Source organism: Oreochromis aureus, linkage group 3 (assembly GCF_013358895.1).
Source record: "Oreochromis aureus strain Israel breed Guangdong linkage group 3, ZZ_aureus, whole genome shotgun sequence".
In the NCBI taxonomy this organism is placed as follows: Eukaryota; Metazoa; Chordata; class Actinopteri; order Cichliformes; family Cichlidae; genus Oreochromis; species Oreochromis aureus.
The window spans coordinates 78030125-78050142 of record NC_052944.1 but is presented as its reverse complement, the minus strand read 5'-3'; positions in this window follow the sequence as shown (position 1 = coordinate 78050142).

Sequence of the window (20018 nt, the reverse complement as noted above, 5' to 3'; positions counted from 1 at the left end):
ACGTCGTTCAATAGTTGACCTTAATCTTACAGAGAATGTGATGATTTTATGGATAATTAAAGTCAGTCATATATCCACAAACACAACAACACAACTGGAAGTCAGTGAATGCTGCTCGGTTTGCAGTCCTGAATATCACGGCACAAGCAGGATTCACTGCACTGTTAATGTTAGCTATGTTATATTGCTGCCTCTGTTCGGTGGTGTCAATCCAAACGGACTTTAACGTGTGTTTAAACGAGCTGATGGTTCACCCGTTAAGATGAAAGAAAGATGCTTTAATCACAGGAGTCACACATGTGTCCACTGTACCATCTGGGAACTCTTCTTGTTTAGCACTCGTAATAACACAAACACTAAATCCTCCTTCTCTTGTGCTGTTTTGTAGCAGTGTATACACCTGAGACTGTCACCTGTCTGTCTGTCCTGCACTCTCTCTCTTATTGGAATAAAAGTAAGAACATTTATTTTGTGGTAGACCACTAGAGGGCTCCACTCACACCCAGTGTTGAGGAAGTGTGTTCCTCTGTTTTGTGGCGTGATATGTGCAGTTGAAGTTGGAGACGAATAAAGAAGGAGTGAGAACTGAGAGCTCTGTGTCGTTGATGCTTACCTCCACATTGGTGACCCCTGACTCAAGCATGCAACGGGCCGCAGATAACGCAGACTCCGCTATGGAGGCATCAGCGGCCGCCGGACCTCCGCCTCCTGTTGCAGCTACGTTTGCTGTGGCGCTGAAACTGCCGGACTTTTGGCTCTATGACCCCCCGTCATGGTTCTCAGTTTGCCCTTCGCGGCATCTCGGCTGACGACACGAAGTATCACCATGTGGTGGCCTCACTCGACGCGTCGCGCGATGACGCTCCTCCAGGACCCACCCGCCCAAGGGAAATACGCCGCCCTTAAAGAGCTGCTTCTTCGGCGCTATGCCCTCTCCGACGCTGAACGAGCCGAAAAGCTCCTCAACCTTTTAGGCTTGGGTGGCGGTACCGCGCTCGAGCTCATGGAGAACATGCTATCGTTGCTCGGGCCGGATGACGGGGGATTCCTCTTCGCCCACCTCTTCCTCCGCCAACTACCGGCCGCCGTGAGAGCTGTCCTCGCAAACTCCCCGCTTCTGCCTGTGAAGGATTATCGCTCCCTGGCTGAAGAAGCGGATCGTATTCTCCTGGCTAGCCGCACTTTCAACGTTCACGCCCTGGCTACGGAGTTTGCAGCCATGGAGCGCCTTGGCATTGTACAGCGTTCGAACAGTGCATGGGCCTCTCCGCTTCACATGGTGCCCAAATCGGACGGTCGGTGGCGGCCATGCGGAGATTTCCGCCGTTTAAATAATGCCATGGAGAATGACCGTTACCCCATCCCCCACATTCAGGATTTTTCTGCCAATCTCGCCGGAACGTCGATTTTTTTCTAAAATTGACTTGGTGCGGGGGTATCACCAAGTTCCCGTGCGCGCCGAAGACGTTCCTAAGACCGCTGTCGTTACCCCCTTCGGCTTGTTCGAGTTTTTGCGCATGCCATTTGGCCTGAAAGGTGCCGCCCAGACCTTTCAGCGGCTGATTGACTCAGTTTTGTGTGGGCTGCCGTTCGTTTTTGTTTATCTGGACGATATATTGGTGGCCAGCTACTCAGCGAGTCAGCACGAGTCCCATCTGCGACAGGTTTTCCAGCATTTGGCAGCGCACGGCCTGATCATCAACCCTTCCAAGTGCCAGTTTGGGTTGCCTGTTCTGGATTTCATCGGTCACCGCATTTGTGTGGTTCCGTTGCCCGACAGAGTCCAGGCCGTTTCAGCTTTTCCGCGCCCCACGTCGGTTAAAGCATTGCAGGAGTTCTTGGGGATGATAAATTTTTACAACCGCTTTCTCCCCAGAGCTGCCCACCTGCTACAGCCACTCTATGCTGCCTTAAAAGGTAAAACAGCCCAAGATCCGGTTGACTGGCTGCCGGAACGCGTCCATGCTTTTTCCGCAGCCAAGTCTGCGCTGGCTGACGCCGCCCTGCTGGCACACCCGCTTCCGTCGGCGGAGATCGCGTTGACCACCGACGCGTCCGACGTGGCAGTGGGTGGGGTGTTGGAACAGCGGGTTTCAGGTCTCTGGCAACCGCTCGCCTTTTTCAGTCCTACGCTCCGGGATGCCGAACGCAAGTACAGTGTTTTTGACAGGGAGTTGCTGGCCCTGCACCTCGCGACACGACATTTTCGTTTTTTCCTCGAGGGTCGCAACTTTACTGCGTATGTTAACCACAAACCTTTGACATTTGCGATGTCCAAGGTCTCTGACCCATGGAGCGCACGCCAGCAGCGCCAGTTGGCGGCCATTTCAGAGTTTACCACAGACATTCAGCACATTGCTGGTAAGTCCAATCACGTCGCTGACTGTCTGTCACATGTGTTGGTTTCTCCGGTGTATGTCGGCGTCGACTACGCTGCCATGGCCGCCGAGCAACGTGCTGACCCGGACATCCTGGCCCTTCAGTCAACGAAAATGGGCCTCGTGCTGGAGGAAACCCCGGTGTGGGACGGCGGCCCGCACCGTCTTTGCGACGTTTCCACCGGCCGCCCCCGCCTGGTGGTTCCCCTTTCGTGGCGTCGTCGTGTTTTTGACTCGGTGCATGCCCTCTCTCATCCCGGCAGTTTGTGAGGAAGAGGAGGAGGAAGAGCCAGCAGCAGCTGACAGATGGAGAGAATAGATAGACTGTTCCCTGTTTGTGAAGGACTGCTAGAAAAGTTTAAAATAACTAATTCTCTGTCCTGAATCAGTCTTATTAGGTAATGTTTAAATAATGTTATCATTCCAGTGTTTTCAGTGTGAGAGAAATTACTCAGGGCCTACAAGTTAAACTCTATGAAAGGCAGCAACAAGTTTAATATTCAGAAACATAAAGTATGTATCAGCAGCAGAATGGAGCTAAAAATAAATGTTTGTTTCAGTTCTATGAAGCTTTGAGTATTTTGGAATAGTAGCTGTGTTTGTTGAATCATATTGCTGTAATTGTTTATATGCTTTATATATTCTGAGGTAAGTTGATCTATAGTGTCACATCATATTCTATAAGGATGTTATGTGTTTGTATACTTTCTGCCCAGTTTGACCCATTTAGCAGAAGTCAGCCTGTTTAAGGCTCTGATATCTATTCTGTATGACTTAAAGCCGTTATGACATGGTCTGATTTTCTCACCCAATAAAGGAATATTTAAAATATCAGTCTACTCTTCATTCTATCAGAAACAGTTTTCACAGCTCGTACATTTTCCTTTATACACATGTATGTAAGCATTGAGCCAAATGTAATAATGCCAACATATTAGACGAACAATATTTCTCTCTTTTGCATAATACATCTATATATACCTGTCTTTGAGTGAAAATTTAAGGTGATTGGTAATATAAATAACTGCAACTTGAATCTTTGACCCAGAGCTCAAGATATATATATATAGATATATATACACATATATACACATATATACACACACATATATATATATATATATATATATATATGTATATATATATATATATATATATATATATATATATATATATATATATATATATATATATATATATATATATATATATATATATATATATATATATATATATATATATATATATATATATATATATATATATATATATATATATATATATATATATATATATATATATATATATATATATACATACATATATATATATATATATATATATATATATATATATCTATATCTATATATATATCTATATATATATATATATATATATCTATATATAGATATATATATATCTATATATAGATATAGATATATATATATAGATATATATATATATATATATATATATATATATATATATATATATATATATATAGATATATATGACAAAAGAATTTCCCTCGGGATAAATAAAGTTGTTCTTATTCTTATTCTTATTTTTATGCTGAACGTCGCCTGAAATAGAGAGCATCTCTGCCAACGTCCAATTAAATTTTACTGTTTAAAACTCAGGTTACTTAACTCCATAGGTTTACTAATCAGACTTGTTCCAAACACTCAGGTTACAATTACAAGATGAAAATAAATACATCCTCACAGTAACTGCACTTGTAGAGTTATTTTCTGGTGTGGATCTGTTGGTGTTTTTTCAGCTGATGTGGAGATTTAAAAGTCTTCTCACACAGGTCACATTTATAAGGTCTCTCCTCAGTGTGGCTAAACATGTGTTGTTGTAACTGTGCACCTGTTGTAAACAGTTTCCCACACTGATAACAGCAATAAACATCATTTCCAGTGTGAATCCGCAGGTGACTATTTCGGTAGTGTTTGTCACTGAAACTTTTTCCACAAAAGTCGCAGCTGTACGCCTTAATTCCAGAGTGGGTAACTAGATGCCTCTGTAAATCGTAATTTTAAGGGAAAAGCCTTACCACACAACTCACAGCTGTGTGCTTTAAATCCACTGTGGATGAGTTGGTGTTTTTTTAAGTTTTGAAACACGTTAAAAGATTTTCCACACAAATCACAGCTGTACGCTTTAACTCCACTGTGTAAGAGTTGGTGTGTTTTTACACCTCCAGCCTGTGTAAAGGACTTTCCACACAAATCACAGCTGTAAGGTTTAACTCCACTGTGGAAGAGTTGGTGTCTTTTTAAGTCTCCAGCCCGGGTAAAGGACTTTCCACACAACTCACAGCTGTAAGGTTTAACTCCACTGTGGATGAGTTGGTGTGTTTTTAAATTTTGAGCCAGGGTAAAAGACTTCCCACACTCATCACAGCTGTAAGGTTTAACTCCACTGTGGATGAGTTGGTGTCTTTTTAAGTGTCCAGTCCGGGTAAAATCCTTCCCACACTCATCACAGCTGTAGGTTTTCTCTCCCTTTCTTCTGTGAGGTTTGTCCGCCTCCTGAGAGCGCTGACTTCTCGCTCCATGTTGGTCCTGCAGTGACAGAGATACAAACAGAGGCAGTGAGTGAAATGCAGTCGTGGAACAAACTGAAACTCCCTCCATTAGTGGAATCAAACATATCAAAAAACACATTGTAGGAGTGTTACCACCACCTTCTGGTGATAGTATCACATTACAATGATGTGCTACAACGAGAGTTGTAATGAAAACTAGAAAGCGAAAATTTCAGAAATTTTATGTGTGCCTATGCCGCTGCTATTCAGTGTAGTTTGCCATTCATATAGCTACAGAGAGCAAAACTCAGAAGAGCAGCCATTCTCCACCATGAACTATGGTAAAAACAAACACCGCTCACGCTTCACAGATAACAGCTTACAGTTTTGTGTAAAGATGAAGTTACTTCGTACAGCGCCGATTTGCAGACGCTGTGCACACAGGTTCATGAGCAGAAGTCCCATTGTACCACGGCAGATCCGACAATGTTTGCATGAACACGCTTTGAAGCATTACGTTATGGACCACTTTTCACACATGGTTGATGTACCCAAACAGCCGGCTGTAGCTTTTCAACTCACAGCCCCGACACACACTCAAAAACAGCCGAGAGAGCACAGACTACGCCCGAGAGGCGTGATTGCAGGTGCCGCTCAGGTGGGTCCACCTCCCTGCAGCGGCACTGCAGACCACGCCCGCCACACACATCAAACACGTAAAATAAATATTTATGCACTTTTGCATTCACTTTTTGTTTTTGTTATTTTTACACAGTGTTCTGAATGATGAACAATGGTCTACAGCCAATCTTGTGTATTATTATACAAACTTTGGTTGTAAGATTCAGATAACTATTTAATAAAAGCTAAATATTTTATATGAGAGTAAGAAAGAAAAGTATATCTTTGTGTCCACCTTTCTCTGTTAATGCCCTACCTGGCCCCTGGCAAAAGCTTTGCTAGATCCGCCCCTGCACAGTTACCAGCTGTCAGCTACACAAAAAAAGGAGCTTGGTGTATATTTGTCTGTCAGAAACAGTTCATAACTTACCTTCAACTCATTCATGTCACCTAAGGGTAAACCTGTTTCTCCATCACCAGTTCAGCTCTGATGATTCAGTAAGGACATCTCCTGATTTCATCTTCATGCTCCAGCAAACATCAGCTGATACTAGAAATTAAAATCAAAAGAATTCTAACAACAGCTGATCAAGCTTAAACGTGCTGCTGTTGTTTAGCGCGATAAACAAACAAGAGAGAAAAGCCGATCATTGATCAGTTTCATGACTGAAGTTTCAACAGGCGAGAGAATGACAGGGAGGCTGTCATAAAGTTCAACATCGGTAACATCGGTAACTTAGCGCACACACAGCTGTATACAAACTCCGTGAGTGCTAGCTAGCACGCAGTACGAAAGTTATTGTAAGTGATTGAAAAAGTCAGCACAACGAAAATAAACTACACCTAAACTCGGTTTATATCTGACCCAAATAGAGTGCAGGTCATAACTTCTTACCTGAAATTCAGTTCACCTCACGCTCCTGCCTTCGCTTTCCCTGATCCACGATTGACCTCCGCGTTAGCAAACACCGGTCGATAGGCGGTAGCCTCACCGCCTTGTATGTGTCGTTCGCGGCATGTCCTTTCTGTCACACACCGGTGGATAGCTGCCCTCTGTTGTAGCTCCACCACCAAACAACTCAGTTATTTTTTCCACATCGACCAGCATCATCAGCCCATATAAACGAAAAATAAGTCCAGCTAAGACACAGACCCTTGCCGAGCGATCGGGCGATTAAACAAATTTTAGCCACCTCACTATCAGCCAAGCCTGGGTGGTTTTTCACGAAGGTCGCTAGCTAGCTTAGCTAGCTAGCTAGCTAAGCTAGCGGCGCTAGCTAGCTAGCCAGCCAGCTATCAGCAACACGTAAGAGAACTGTTGCTAAATAAACTACACCTAAACTCGGTTTATATCTGACCCAAATAGAGTGCAGGTCATAACTTCTTACCTGAAATTCAGTTCACCTCACGCTCCTGCCTTCGCTTTCCTGATCCACGATTGACCTCCGCGTTAGCAAACAGCGGTCGATCGGCGGTAGCCTCACCGCCTTGTATGTCTCGCTCGCGGCATGTCCTTTCTGTCACACACCGTGGATAGCTGCCCTCTGTTGTAGCTCCACCACCAAACAACTCAGTTATTTTTTCCACATCGACCAGCATCATCGGCCCATATAAACGAAAAATAAGTCCAGCTAAGACACAGACCCTTGCCGAGCGATCGGGCGATTAAACAAATTTTAGCCACCTCACTATCAGCCAAGCCTGGGTGGTTTTTTCACGAATGGGCTTAGCTAGCTAGCTAGCTAGCTACCTAAGCCGCTATCAGCAACACTTAAGAGAATTGTCGCTAATATGGGATGTCTTGATAAAACGAGCAGATATTTGAAGTTTACACACCTACATTCTCGCCTGAAAATATCTTAAAAGTGTATTTTGTGACCTAGAAACACGAATAAAAGACATATAAAACGAAGTGGTGTCCGCCATTGTTTGACTCGGTAGAGGCATGCTATGAATTGTGGGATATGTAGTTTTCACCAAGCATGGCACTCTTTAGGCCGTACTACTCCCGGTATACCACTAGAGAGAGCCAACACACCACAAATGAAGTCTGTTTCTATGGTGCCAAAAGCAGAATCTTTCTCAGGAGCCTAGAAATTGGCCTAAATTTGCACTAAAATCTAAATATTTCAAAAACTATAAAAGTTATAAACACCAAAAGTCACACCATACTAGCCCAGCTCCAGCCGCACAAAATGATGTAACATATGTACCCCTATTGTCAAAACTGTTTGGCAGAGGAGCTGGGAAAATTTTCACTAAAATATTAATATTTAAAAACTATAATAGTCATAAACACCAAAAGTCATAGCACACCATTCCAGATCCAGCCGCACAAAATGAGGTAACATATATGAAGCTTTTCTCAAAACTGCGGGCGTGATACACTGCAAAATTTAGGCGGAAGATGGAATAATAATAATAACTAGAAAGCGAAAATTTCAGAAGAAATTTTATGTGTGCCTATGCCGCTGCTAATCTGTGTAGTTTTCCATTCATACGGCTACAGACAGCAAAACTCAGAAGAGCAGCCATTCTCCACCATGAATTATGGTAAAACAAACACCGCTCGCGCCTCACAGATGACAGCTTACAGTTTTGGGTAAAGATGAGGTCACTTTGTACAGCCCCGATTTGCAGACGCTGTGCACACAGGTTCATAAGCAGAAGTCCTCTGTACCACGGCAGACCCGACAATGTTTGCACGAACACACTTTGAACCAGTACGTTATGGACCACTTTTCACACATGGTTGGTGTACCTCCCAGCCAGCTGTAGCTTTTCAACTCACAGCCCGACACACACCCAAAAACAGCCGAGAGAGCACAGACTACGCCCGAGAGGTGTGATTGCAGATGCCCCTCAGGTGGGTCCACCTCCCTGCAGCGGCACTGCAGACCACGCCCGCCACACATATCAAACACGTAAAATAAATATTTATGCACTTTTGCATTCACTTTTTGTTTTTGTTATTTTTACACAGTGTTCTGAATGATGAACAATGGTCTACAGCCAATCTTGTGTATTATTATACAAACTTTGGTTGTAAGATTCAGATAACTATTTAATAAAAGCTAAATATTTTATACAGGGAGTGCAGAATTATTAGGCAAATGAGTATTTTGTCCACATCATCCCCTTCATGCATGTTGTCTTACTCCAAGCTGTATAGGCTCGAAAGCCTACTACCAATTAAGCATATTAGGTGATGTGCATCTCTGTAATGAGAAGGGTATGGTCTAATGACATCAACACCCTATATCAGGTGTGCATAATTATTAGGCAACTTCCTTTCCTTTGGCAAAATGGGTCAAAAGAAGGACTTGACAGGCTCAGAAAAGTCAAAAATAGTGAGATATCTTGCAGAGGCATGCAGCAGTCTTAAAATTGCAAAGCTTCTGAAGCGTGATCATCGAACAATCAAGCGTTTCATTCAAAATAGTCAACAGGGTCGCAAGAAGCGTGTGGAAAAACCAAGGCGCAAAATAACTGCCCATGAACTGAGAAAAGTCAAGCGTGCAGCTGCCAAGATGCCACTTGCCACCAGTTTGGCCATATTTCAGAGCTGCAACATCACTGAGTGCCCAAAAGCACAAGGTGTGCAATACTCAGAGACATGGCCAAGGTAAGAAAGGCTGAAAGACGACCACCACTGAACAAGACACACAAGCTGAAACGTCAAGACTGGGCCAAGAAATATCTCAAGACTGATTTTTCTAAGGTTTTATGGACTGATGAAATGAGAGTGAGTCTTGATGGGCCAGATGGATGGGCCCGTGGCTGGATTGGTAAAGGGCAGAGAGCTCCAGTCCCACTCAGACGCCAGCAAGGTGGAGGTGGAGTACTGGTTTGGGCTGGTATCATCAAAGGTGAGCTTGTGGGGCCTTTTCGGGTTGAGGATGGCGTCAAGCTCAACTCCCAGTCCTACTGCAAGTTTCTGGAAGACACCTTCTTCAAGCAGTGGTACAGGAAGAAGTCTGCATCCTTCAAGAAAAACATGATTTTCATGCAGGACAATGCTCCATCACACGCGCGTCCAAGTACTCCACAGCGTGGCTGGCAAGAAAGGGTTTAAAAGAAGAAAAACTAATGACATGGCCTCCTTGTTCACCTGATCTGAACCCATTGAGAACCTGTGGTCCATCATCAAATGTGAGATTTACAAGGAGGGAAAACAGTACACCTCTCTGAACAGTGTCTGGGAGGCTGTGGTTGCTGCTGCACGCAATGTTGATGGTGAACAGATCAAAACACTGACAGAATCCATGGATGGCAGGCTTTTGAGTGTCCTTGCAAAGAAAGGTGGCTATATTGGTCGCTGATTTGTTTTTGTTTTGTTTTTGAATGTCAGAAATGTATATTTGTGAATGTGGAGATGTTATATTGGTTTCACTGGTAAAAATAAATAATTGAAATGGGTATATATTTGTTTTTGTTAAGTTGCCTAATAATTATGCACAGTAATAGTCACCTGCACACACAGATATCCCCTAAAATAGCTAAAACTAAACACAAACTAAAAACTACTTCCAAAAACATTCAGCTTTGATATTAATGAGTTTTTGGGTTCATTGAGAACATGGTTGTTGTTCAATAATAAAATTATTCCTCAAAAATACAACTTGCCTAATAATTCTGCACTCCCCTGTATGAGAGTAAGAAAGAAAAGTATATCTTTGTGTCCACCTTTCTCTGTTAATGCCCTACCTGGCCCCTGGCAAAAGCTTTGCTAGATCCGCCCCTGCACAGTTACCAGCTGTCAGCTAAATAAAAAAGGAGCTTGGTGTTTATTTCTCTCAGAAACAGTTCATAACTTCCTTCAACTCATTCATGTCACCTAAAAAAAGGTAAACCTGTTTCTCCATCACCAGTTCAGCTCTGATGATTCAGTAAGGTCATCTCCTGGTTTCGACCAGCCGCTTCTACAGCTGTGGCTCCAGCAAACATCAGCTGATACTAGAAATTAAAATCAAATGAATTCTAACAACAGCTGATCAAGCTTAAACGTGCTGCTGTTGTTTAGCGCGATAAACAAACAAGAGAGAAAAGCTGATCATTGATCAGTTTCATGACTGAAGTTTGAACAGGCGAGAGAATGACAGGGAGGCTGTCATAAAGTTCAACATCAGTAACTTAGCGCGCACACAGCTGTATAGAAACTCCATCGTGCTAGCTACCACGCAGTACGAAAGTTATTATAACTGATTGTAAAAAGTCAGCACAACGAAAATAAACTACACCTAAACTCGGTTTATATCTGACCCAAATAGAGTGCAGGTCATAACTTACCTGAAATTCAGTTCACCTCACGCTCCGACCGGCAGCCGCCTGCTTCTCCTGCCTTCCGTTTCCTGATCCACGATCTACCACCGGTCGATCGGCGGTCGCGCCTCGCCGCCTCGTTCCCCGCATGTTCTTTCTGACACACACGGTGGATAGCTGCCCTCGGTTGTAGCTCGGCGTCAGCGACTACCAAACAACTCAGTTATTTTTTCCACATCGACCAGCATCTGGACAATCCACCGCCTTTCACTGTTTGTACCGTTACTAAAAAAAACCCTCATCGGCTCATAAAAACGAAAAATAAGTCCAGCTATGACCCTGAGTCAAAAAGACAGCCAGCTCGGGTTAGCTAGCTACCTGTCTAGCTCTTTGCAGGCACCGAAAACATCAGAGCTAATATGGGATGTCTTGGTAACACGAGCAGATATTTGAAGTTTACATCTGGCCAATCCACCACCTTTCACTGTTTATACCGTTACTAAAATGAATAAATAAATAAATCATTGGTCCATATAAACGAAAAATAAGTCCAGCTAAAACACATACTGTCGGCGAGCGACCGGTGCTGACACGAGTTTCACCCGCCTCAATATAAGCCAAGCCTGGGTGCTTTTTTTCACGAAGGGTCGCTAGCGGTGCTAGCTAACTATGCTAGCGGCGCTAGCTAGCTAGCCGGCTATCAGCAACACATAAGAGAACTGCTGCTAAATAAACTACACCTAAACTCGGTTTATATCTGACCCAAATAGAGTGCAGGTCATAACTTCTTACCTGAAATTCAGTTCACCTCACGCCCTGCCTTCGCTTTCCCTGATCCACGATTGACCTCCGCGTTAGCAAACACCGGTCGCCTCGATCGGGCGGTCGCGGCATGTCCTTTCTGTCATACACCGTGGATAGCTGCCACTGTTGTAGCTCCGCGTTATAGCACCACCAAACAACTCAGTTATTTTTTCCACATCCAGCTGTAACTCCGATTCTGTGCGAGCATTTGCGAGAGACCGGGAGGTGAAACGACAGAGAGAGTCCCTCGCTATCCATTTGCAGCCAAGCGCGGCAGCTAGCTAGGTAGCCGGCTAGCTGTCAGGCAGGACCGACGTCGTCAGAGCACTGTCGCTAAATATGGGATGTCTTGATAAAACAAGCAGATATTTGAAGTTTACACACCTACATTCTCGCCTGAAAATATCTTAAAAGTTTATTTTGTGACCTAGAAACACGAATAAAAGACATATAAAACGAAGTGGTGGCCGCCATTGTTCACTCTGTAGAGGCGTGCTATGAATTGTGGGATATGGAGTTTTCAACACAAGGATAAATCTTTTCGGCTGTACTACTCCCGGTATACCACTAGAGAGAGCCAAGACACCACAAATGAAGTCTGTTTATTTGGCGCCAAAAGATGAATTGGCCTAAATTTGTACTAAAATATTAAAATTTAAAAACTATAAAAGTCATAAACACCAAAAGTCACAACATAATAGTCCAGCTCCAGGCGCACAAAATGATCTAACATATGTAATCCTAATGTCAAAACTGTTTGGCAGAGGGCGCGGGAAAATTTTCACTAAAATATTAATATTTAAAAACTATAAAATTCATAAACACCAAAAGTCATAGCACACCATTCCAGATCCGCCGCACAAAATGAGGTAACATATATGAAGCTTGTCTCAAAACTGCGGGCGTGATACGTGCGCAAAATTTAGGCGGAAGATGGAGAATAATAATAACTAGAAAGCAAAAATTTCAGAAGAAATTTTATGTGTGCCTATGCCGCTGCTAATCTGTGTAGTTTTCCATTCATACGGCTACAGACAGCAAAACTCAGAAGAGCAGCCATTCTCCACCATGAATTATGGTAAAACAAACACCGCTTCGCGCCTCACAGATGACAGCTTACAGTTTTGGGTAAAGATGAGGTCACTTTGTACAGCCCCGATTTGCAGACGCTGTGCACACAGGTTCATAAGCAGAAGTCCCTCTGTACCACGGCAGACCCCGACAATGTTTGCACGAACACACTTTGAAGCATTACGTTATGGACCACTTTTCACACATGGTTGGTGTACCCTCCCAGCCAGCTGTAGCTTTTCAACTCACAGCCCGACACACACCCAAAAACAGCCGAGAGAGCACAGACTACGCCCGAGAGGTGTGATTGCAGATGCCCCTCAGGTGGGTCCACCTCCCTGCAGCGGCACTGCAGACCACGCCCGCCACACATATCAAACACGTAAAATAAATATTTATGCACTTTTGCATTCACTTTTTGTTTTTGTTATTTTTACACAGTGTTCTGAATGATGAACAATGGTCTACAGCCAATCTTGTGTATTATTATACAAACTTTGGTTGTAAGATTCAGATAACTATTTAATAAAAGCTAAATATTTTATACAGGGAGTGCAGAATTATTAGGCAAATGAGTATTTTGTCCACATCATCCCCTTCATGCATGTTGTCTTACTCCAAGCTGTATAGGCTCGAAAGCCTACTACCAATTAAGCATATTAGGTGATGTGCATCTCTGTAATGAGAAGGGTATGGTCTAATGACATCAACACCCTATATCAGGTGTGCATAATTATTAGGCAACTTCCTTTCCTTTGGCAAAATGGGTCAAAAGAAGGACTTGACAGGCTCAGAAAAGTCAAAAATAGTGAGATATCTTGCAGAGGCATGCAGCAGTCTTAAAATTGCAAAGCTTCTGAAGCGTGATCATCGAACAATCAAGCGTTTCATTCAAAATAGTCAACAGGGTCGCAAGAAGCGTGTGGGAAAACCAAGGGGCAAAATAACTGCCCATGAACTGAGAAAAGTCAAGCGTGCAGCTGCCAAGATGCCACTTGCCACCAGTTTGGCCATATTTCAGAGCTGCAACATCACTGGAGTGCCCAAAAGCACAAGGTGTGCAATACTCAGAGACATGGCCAAGGTAAGAAAGGCTGAAAGACGACCACCACTGAACAAGACACACAAGCTGAAACGTCAAGACTGGGCCAAGAAATATCTCAAGACTGATTTTTCTAAGGTTTTATGGACTGATGAAATGAGAGTGAGTCTTGATGGGCCAGATGGATGGGCCCGTGGCTGGATTGGTAAAGGGCAGAGAGCTCCAGTCCCACTCAGACGCCAGCAAGGTGGAGGTGGAGTACTGGTTTGGGCTGGTATCATCAAAGGTGAGCTTGTGGGGCCTTTTCGGGTTGAGGATGGAGTCAAGCTCAACTCCCAGTCCTACTGCCAGTTTCTGGAAGACACCTTCTTCAAGCAGTGGTACAGGAAGAAGTCTGCATCCTTCAAGAAAACATGATTTTCATGCAGGACAATGCTCCATCACACGTGTCCAAGTACTCCACAGCGTGGCTGGCAAGAAAGGGTTTAAAAGAAGAAAAACTAATGACATGGCCTCCTTGTTCACCTGATCTGAACCCCATTGAGAACCTGTGGTCCATCATCAAATGTGAGATTTACAAGGAGGGAAAACAGTACACCTCTCTGAACAGTGTCTGGGAGGCTGTGGTTGCTGCTGCACGCAATGTTGATGGTGAACAGATCAAAACACTGACAGAATCCATGGATGGCAGGCTTTTGAGTGTCCTTGCAAAGAAAGGTGGCTATATTGGTCGCTGATTTGTTTTTGTTTTGTTTTTGAATGTCAGAAATGTATATTTGTGAATGTGGAGATGTTATATTGGTTTCACTGGTAAAAATAAATAATTGAAATGGGTATATATTTGTTTTTGTTAAGTTGCCTAATAATTATGCACAGTAATAGTCACCTGCACACACAGATATCCCCTAAAATAGCTAAAACTAAACACAAACTAAAAACTACTTCCGAAAACATTCAGCTTTGATATTAATGTGTTTTTGGGTTCATTGAGAACATGGTTGTTGTTCAATAATAAAATTATTCCTCAAAAATACAACTTGCCTAATAATTCTGCACTCCCTGTATGAGAGTAAGAAAGAAAAGTATATCTTTGTGTCCACCTTTCTCTGTTAATGCCCTACCTGGCCCCCTGGCAAAAGCTTTGCTAGATCCGCCCCTGCACAGTTACCAGCTGTCAGCTAAATAAAAAAGGAGCTTGGTGTTTATTTCTCTCAGAAACAGTTCATAACTTCCTTCAACTCATTCATGTCACCTAAAAAAAGGTAAACCTGTTTCTCCATCACCAGTTCAGCTCTGATGATTCAGTAAGGTCATCTCCTGGTTTCGACCAGCCGCTTCTACAGCTGTGGCTCCAGCAAACATCAGCTGATACTAGAAATTAAAATCAAATGAATTCTAACAACAGCTGATCAAGCTTAAACGTGCTGCTGTTGTTTAGCGCGATAAACAAACAAGAGAGAAAAGCCGATCATTGATCAGTTTCATGACTGAAGTTTGAACAGGCGAGAGAATGACAGGGAGGCTGTCATAAAGTTCAACATCAGTAACTTAGCGCGCACACAGCTGTATAGAAACTCCATCGTGCTAGCTACCACGCAGTACGAAGTTATTATAACTGATTGTAAAAAGTCAGCACAACGAAAATAAACTACACCTAAACTCGGTTTATATCTGACCCAAATAGAGTGCAGGTCATAACTTACCTGAAATTCAGTTCACCTCACGCCCGACCGGCAGCCGCCTGCTTCTCCTGCCTTCGGTTTCCCTGATCCACGATCTACCACCGGTCGATCGGCGGTCGCCCGCCGCCTCGTTCCCCGCATGTTCTTTCTGACACACACCGTGGATAGCTGCCCTCGGTTGTAGCTCCGCATCAGCGACTCACCAAACAACTCAGTTATTTTTTCCACATCGACCAGCATCTGGACAATCCACCGCCTTTCACTGTTTGTACCGTTACTAAAAAAAAAACCCTCATCGGCTCATAAAAACGAAAAATAAGTCCAGCTATGACCCTGAGTCAAAAAAAGACAGCCAGCTCGGGTTAGCTAGCTACCTGTCTAGCTCTTTGCAGGCACCGAAAACATCAGAGCTAATATGGGATGTCTTGGTAACACGAGCAGATATTTGAAGTTTACATCTGGCCAATCCACCACCTTTTCACTGTTTATACCGTTACTAAAATGAATAAATAAATAAATCATCGGTCCATATAAACGAAAAATAAGTCCAGCTAAAACACATACTGTCGGCGAGCGACCGGTGCTGACACGAGTTTCACCCGCCTCAATATAAGCCAAGCCTGGGTGTTTTTCACGAAGGGTCGCTAGCGGTGCTAGCTAACTATGCTAGCGGCGCTAGCTAGCTAGCCGCTATCAGCAACACATAAGAGAACTGCTGCTAAATAAACTACACCTAAACTCGGTTTATATCTGACCCAAATAGAGTGCAGGTCATAACTCTTACCTGAAATTCAGTTCACCTCACGCCCTGCCTTCGCTTTCCCTGATCACGATTGACCTCCGCATTAGCAAACACCGGTCGATCGGGCGGTCGCGGCATGTCCTTTCTGTCATACACCGTGGATAGCTGCCCACTGTTGTAGCTCCGCATTATAGCACCACCAAACAACTCAGTTATTTTTTCCACATCCAGCTGTAACTCCGATTCTGTGCGAGCATTTGCGAGAGACCGGGAGGTGAAACGACAGAGAGAGAGTCCCTCGCTATCCATTTGCAGCCAGTGCGCGCGGCAGCTAGCTAGGTAGCCGGCTAGCTGTCAGGCAGGACCGACGTCGTCAGAGCACTGTCGCTAAATATGGGATGTCTTGATAAAACAAGCAGATATTTGAAGTTTACACACCTACATTCTCGCCTGAAAATATCTTAAAAGTTTATTTTGTGACCTAGAAACATGAATAAAAGACATATAAAAAACGAAGTGGTGGCCGCCATTGTTCACTCTGTAGAGGCGTGCTATGAATTGTGGGATATGGAGTTTTCAACACAAGGATAAATCTTTTCGGCTGTACTACTCCCGGTATACCACTAGAGAGAGCCAAGACACCACAAATGAAGTCTGTTTATTTGGCGCCAAAAGATGAATTGGCCTAAATTTGTACTAAAATATTAATATTTAAAAAACTATAAAAGTCATAAACACCAAAAGTCACAACATAATAGTCCAGCTCCAGCCGCACAAAATGATCTAAGATATGTAATCCTAATGTCAAAACTGTTTGGCAGAGGAGCGCTGGAAAATTTTCACTAAAATATTAATATTTAAAAACTATAAAATTCATAAACACCAAAAGTCATAGCACACCATTCCAGATCCGCCACACAAAATGAGGTAACATATATGAAGCTTGTCTCAAAACTGCGGGCGTGATACACTGCAAAATTTAGGCGGAAGATGGAGAATAATAATAATAAGAATAATAAATCCGACGAATAGTAATATGTGTGCCTCTTGGCAATAATAAATCCGACGAATAGTAATATGTGTGCCTCTTGGCATAGGCACACATAACTAGAAAGCTTAAAATTTCTGAAGAAATTTTATGTGTGCCTATGCCGCTGCTAATCTGTGTAGTTTGCCATTCATACGGCTACAGAGAGCAAAACTCAGCAGAGCAGCCATTCTCCACCATGAATTATGATAAAACAAACACCGCTCGCGCCTCACAGATGACAGCTTACAGTTTTGGGTAAAGATGAAGTGACTTTGTACAGCCCCGATTTGCAGACGCTGTGCACACAGGTTCATGAGCAGAAGTCCCATTGTACCACGGCAGACCCAACAATGTTTGCATGAACATGCTTTGAAGCATTACGTTATGGACCACTTTTCACACATGGTTGGTGTACCCACACAGGCAGCCGTAGCTTTTCAACTCATAGCCCAACACACACCCAAAAACAGCCAAGAGAGCACAGACTTTACACCAGGTGGGTCCACCTCCCTGCAGCGGCACTGCAGACCACGCCCGACCACACACATCAAACACATAAAATAAATATGTATGCACTTTGCATTCACTTTTTGTTTTTGTTATTTTTACATAGTGTTCTGAATGATGAACAATGGTCTACAGCCAATCTTGTGTATTATTATACAAACTTTGGTTGTAAGATTCAGATAACTATTTAATAAAAGCTAAATATTTTATACAGGAGTGCAGAATTATTAGGCAAATGAGTATTTTGTCCACATCATCCTCTTCATGCATGTTGTCTTACTCCAAGCTGTATAGGCTCGAAAGCCTACTACCAATTAAGCATATTAGGTGATGTGCATCTCTGTAATGAGAAGGGGTATGGTCTAATGACATCAACACCCTATATCAGGTGTGCATAATTATTAGGCAACTTCCTTTCCTTTGGCAAAATGGGTCAAAAGAAGGACTTGACAGGCTCAGAAAAGTCAAAAATAGTGAGATATCTTGCAGAGGCATGCAGCAGTCTTAAAATTGCAAAGCTTCTGAAGCGTGATCATCGAACAATCAAGCGTTTCATTCAAAATAGTCAACAGGGTCGCAAGAAGCGTGTGGAAAAACCAAGGCGCAAAATAACTGCCCATGAACTGAGAAAAGTCAAGCGTGCAGCTGCCAAGATGCCACTTGCCACCAGTTTGGCCATATTTCAGAGCTGCAACATCACTGGAGTGCCCAAAAGCACAAGGTGTGCAATACTCAGAGACATGGCCAAGGTAAGAAAGGCTGAAAGACGACCACCACTGAACAAGACACACAAGCTGAAACGTCAAGACTGGGCCAAGAAATATCTCAAGACTGATTTTTCTAAGGTTTTATGGACTGATGAAATGAGAGTGAGTCTTGATGGGCCAGATGGATGGGCCCGTGGCTGGATTGGTAAAGGGCAGAGAGCTCCAGTCCCACTCAGACGCCAGCAAGGTGGAGGTGGAGTACTGGTTTGGGCTGGTATCATCAAAGGTGAGCTTGTGGGGCCTTTTTGGGTTGAGGATGGCGTCAAGCTCAACTCCCAGTCCTACTGCAAGTTTCTGGAAGACACCTCTTCAAGCAGTGGTACAGGAAAAAGTCTGCATCCTTCAAGAAAAACATGATTTTCATGCAGGACAATGCTCCATCACACGCGTCCAAGTACTCCACAGCGTGGCTGGCAAGAAAGGGTTTAAAAGAAGAAAAACTAATGACATGGCCTCCTTGTTCACCTGATCTGAACCCCATTGAGAACCTGTGGTCCATCATCAAATGTGAGATTTACAAGGAGGGAAAACAGTACACCTCTCTGAACAGTGTCTGGGAGGCTGTGGTTGCTGCTGCACGCAATGTTGATGGTGAACAGATCAAAACACTGACAGAATCCATGGATGGCAGGCTTTTGAGTGTCCTTGCAAAGAAAGGTGGCTATATTGGTCGCTGATTTGTTTTTGTTTTGTTTTTGAATGTCAGAAATGTATATTTGTGAATGTGGAGATGTTATATTGGTTTCACTGGTAAAAATAAATAATTGAAATGGGTATATATTTGTTTTTGTTAAGTTGCCTAATAATTATGCACAGTAATAGTCACCTGCACACACAGATATCCCCTAAAATAGCTAAAACTAAACACAAACTAAAAACTACTTCCGAAAACATTCAGCTTTGATATTAATGTGTTTTTGGGTTCATTGAGAACATGGTTGTTGTTCAATAATAAAATTATTCCTCAAAATACAACTTGCCTAATAATTCTGCACTCCCTGTATGAGAGTAAGAAAGAAAAGTATATCTTTGTGTCCACCTTTCTCTGTTAATGCCCTACCTGGCCCCTGGCAAAAGCTTTGCTAGATCCGCCCCTGCACAGTTACCAGCTGTCAGCTAAATAAAAAAGGAGCTTGGTGTTTATTTCTCTCAGAAACAGTTCATAACTTCCCTTCAACTCATTCATGTCACCTAAAAAAAGGTAAACCTGTTTCTCCATCACCAGTTCAGCTCTGATGATTCAGTAAGGTCATCTCCTGGTTTCGACCAGCCGCTTCTACAGCTGTGGCTCCAGCAAACATCAGCTGATACTAGAAATTAAAATCAAATGAATTCTAACAACAGCTGATCAAGCTTAAACGTGCTGCTGTTGTTTAGCGCGATAAACAAACAAGAGAGAAAAGCCGATCATTGATCAGTTTCATGACTGAAGTTTGAACAGGCGAGAGAATGACAGGGAGGCTGTCATAAACTCCATCGTAACTTAGCTACCACGTATAGAAACTCCACGTGCTAGTTATTATAACTGATATGTGAAAAAGTCAGCACAACAAAAATAAACTACACCTAAACTCGGTTT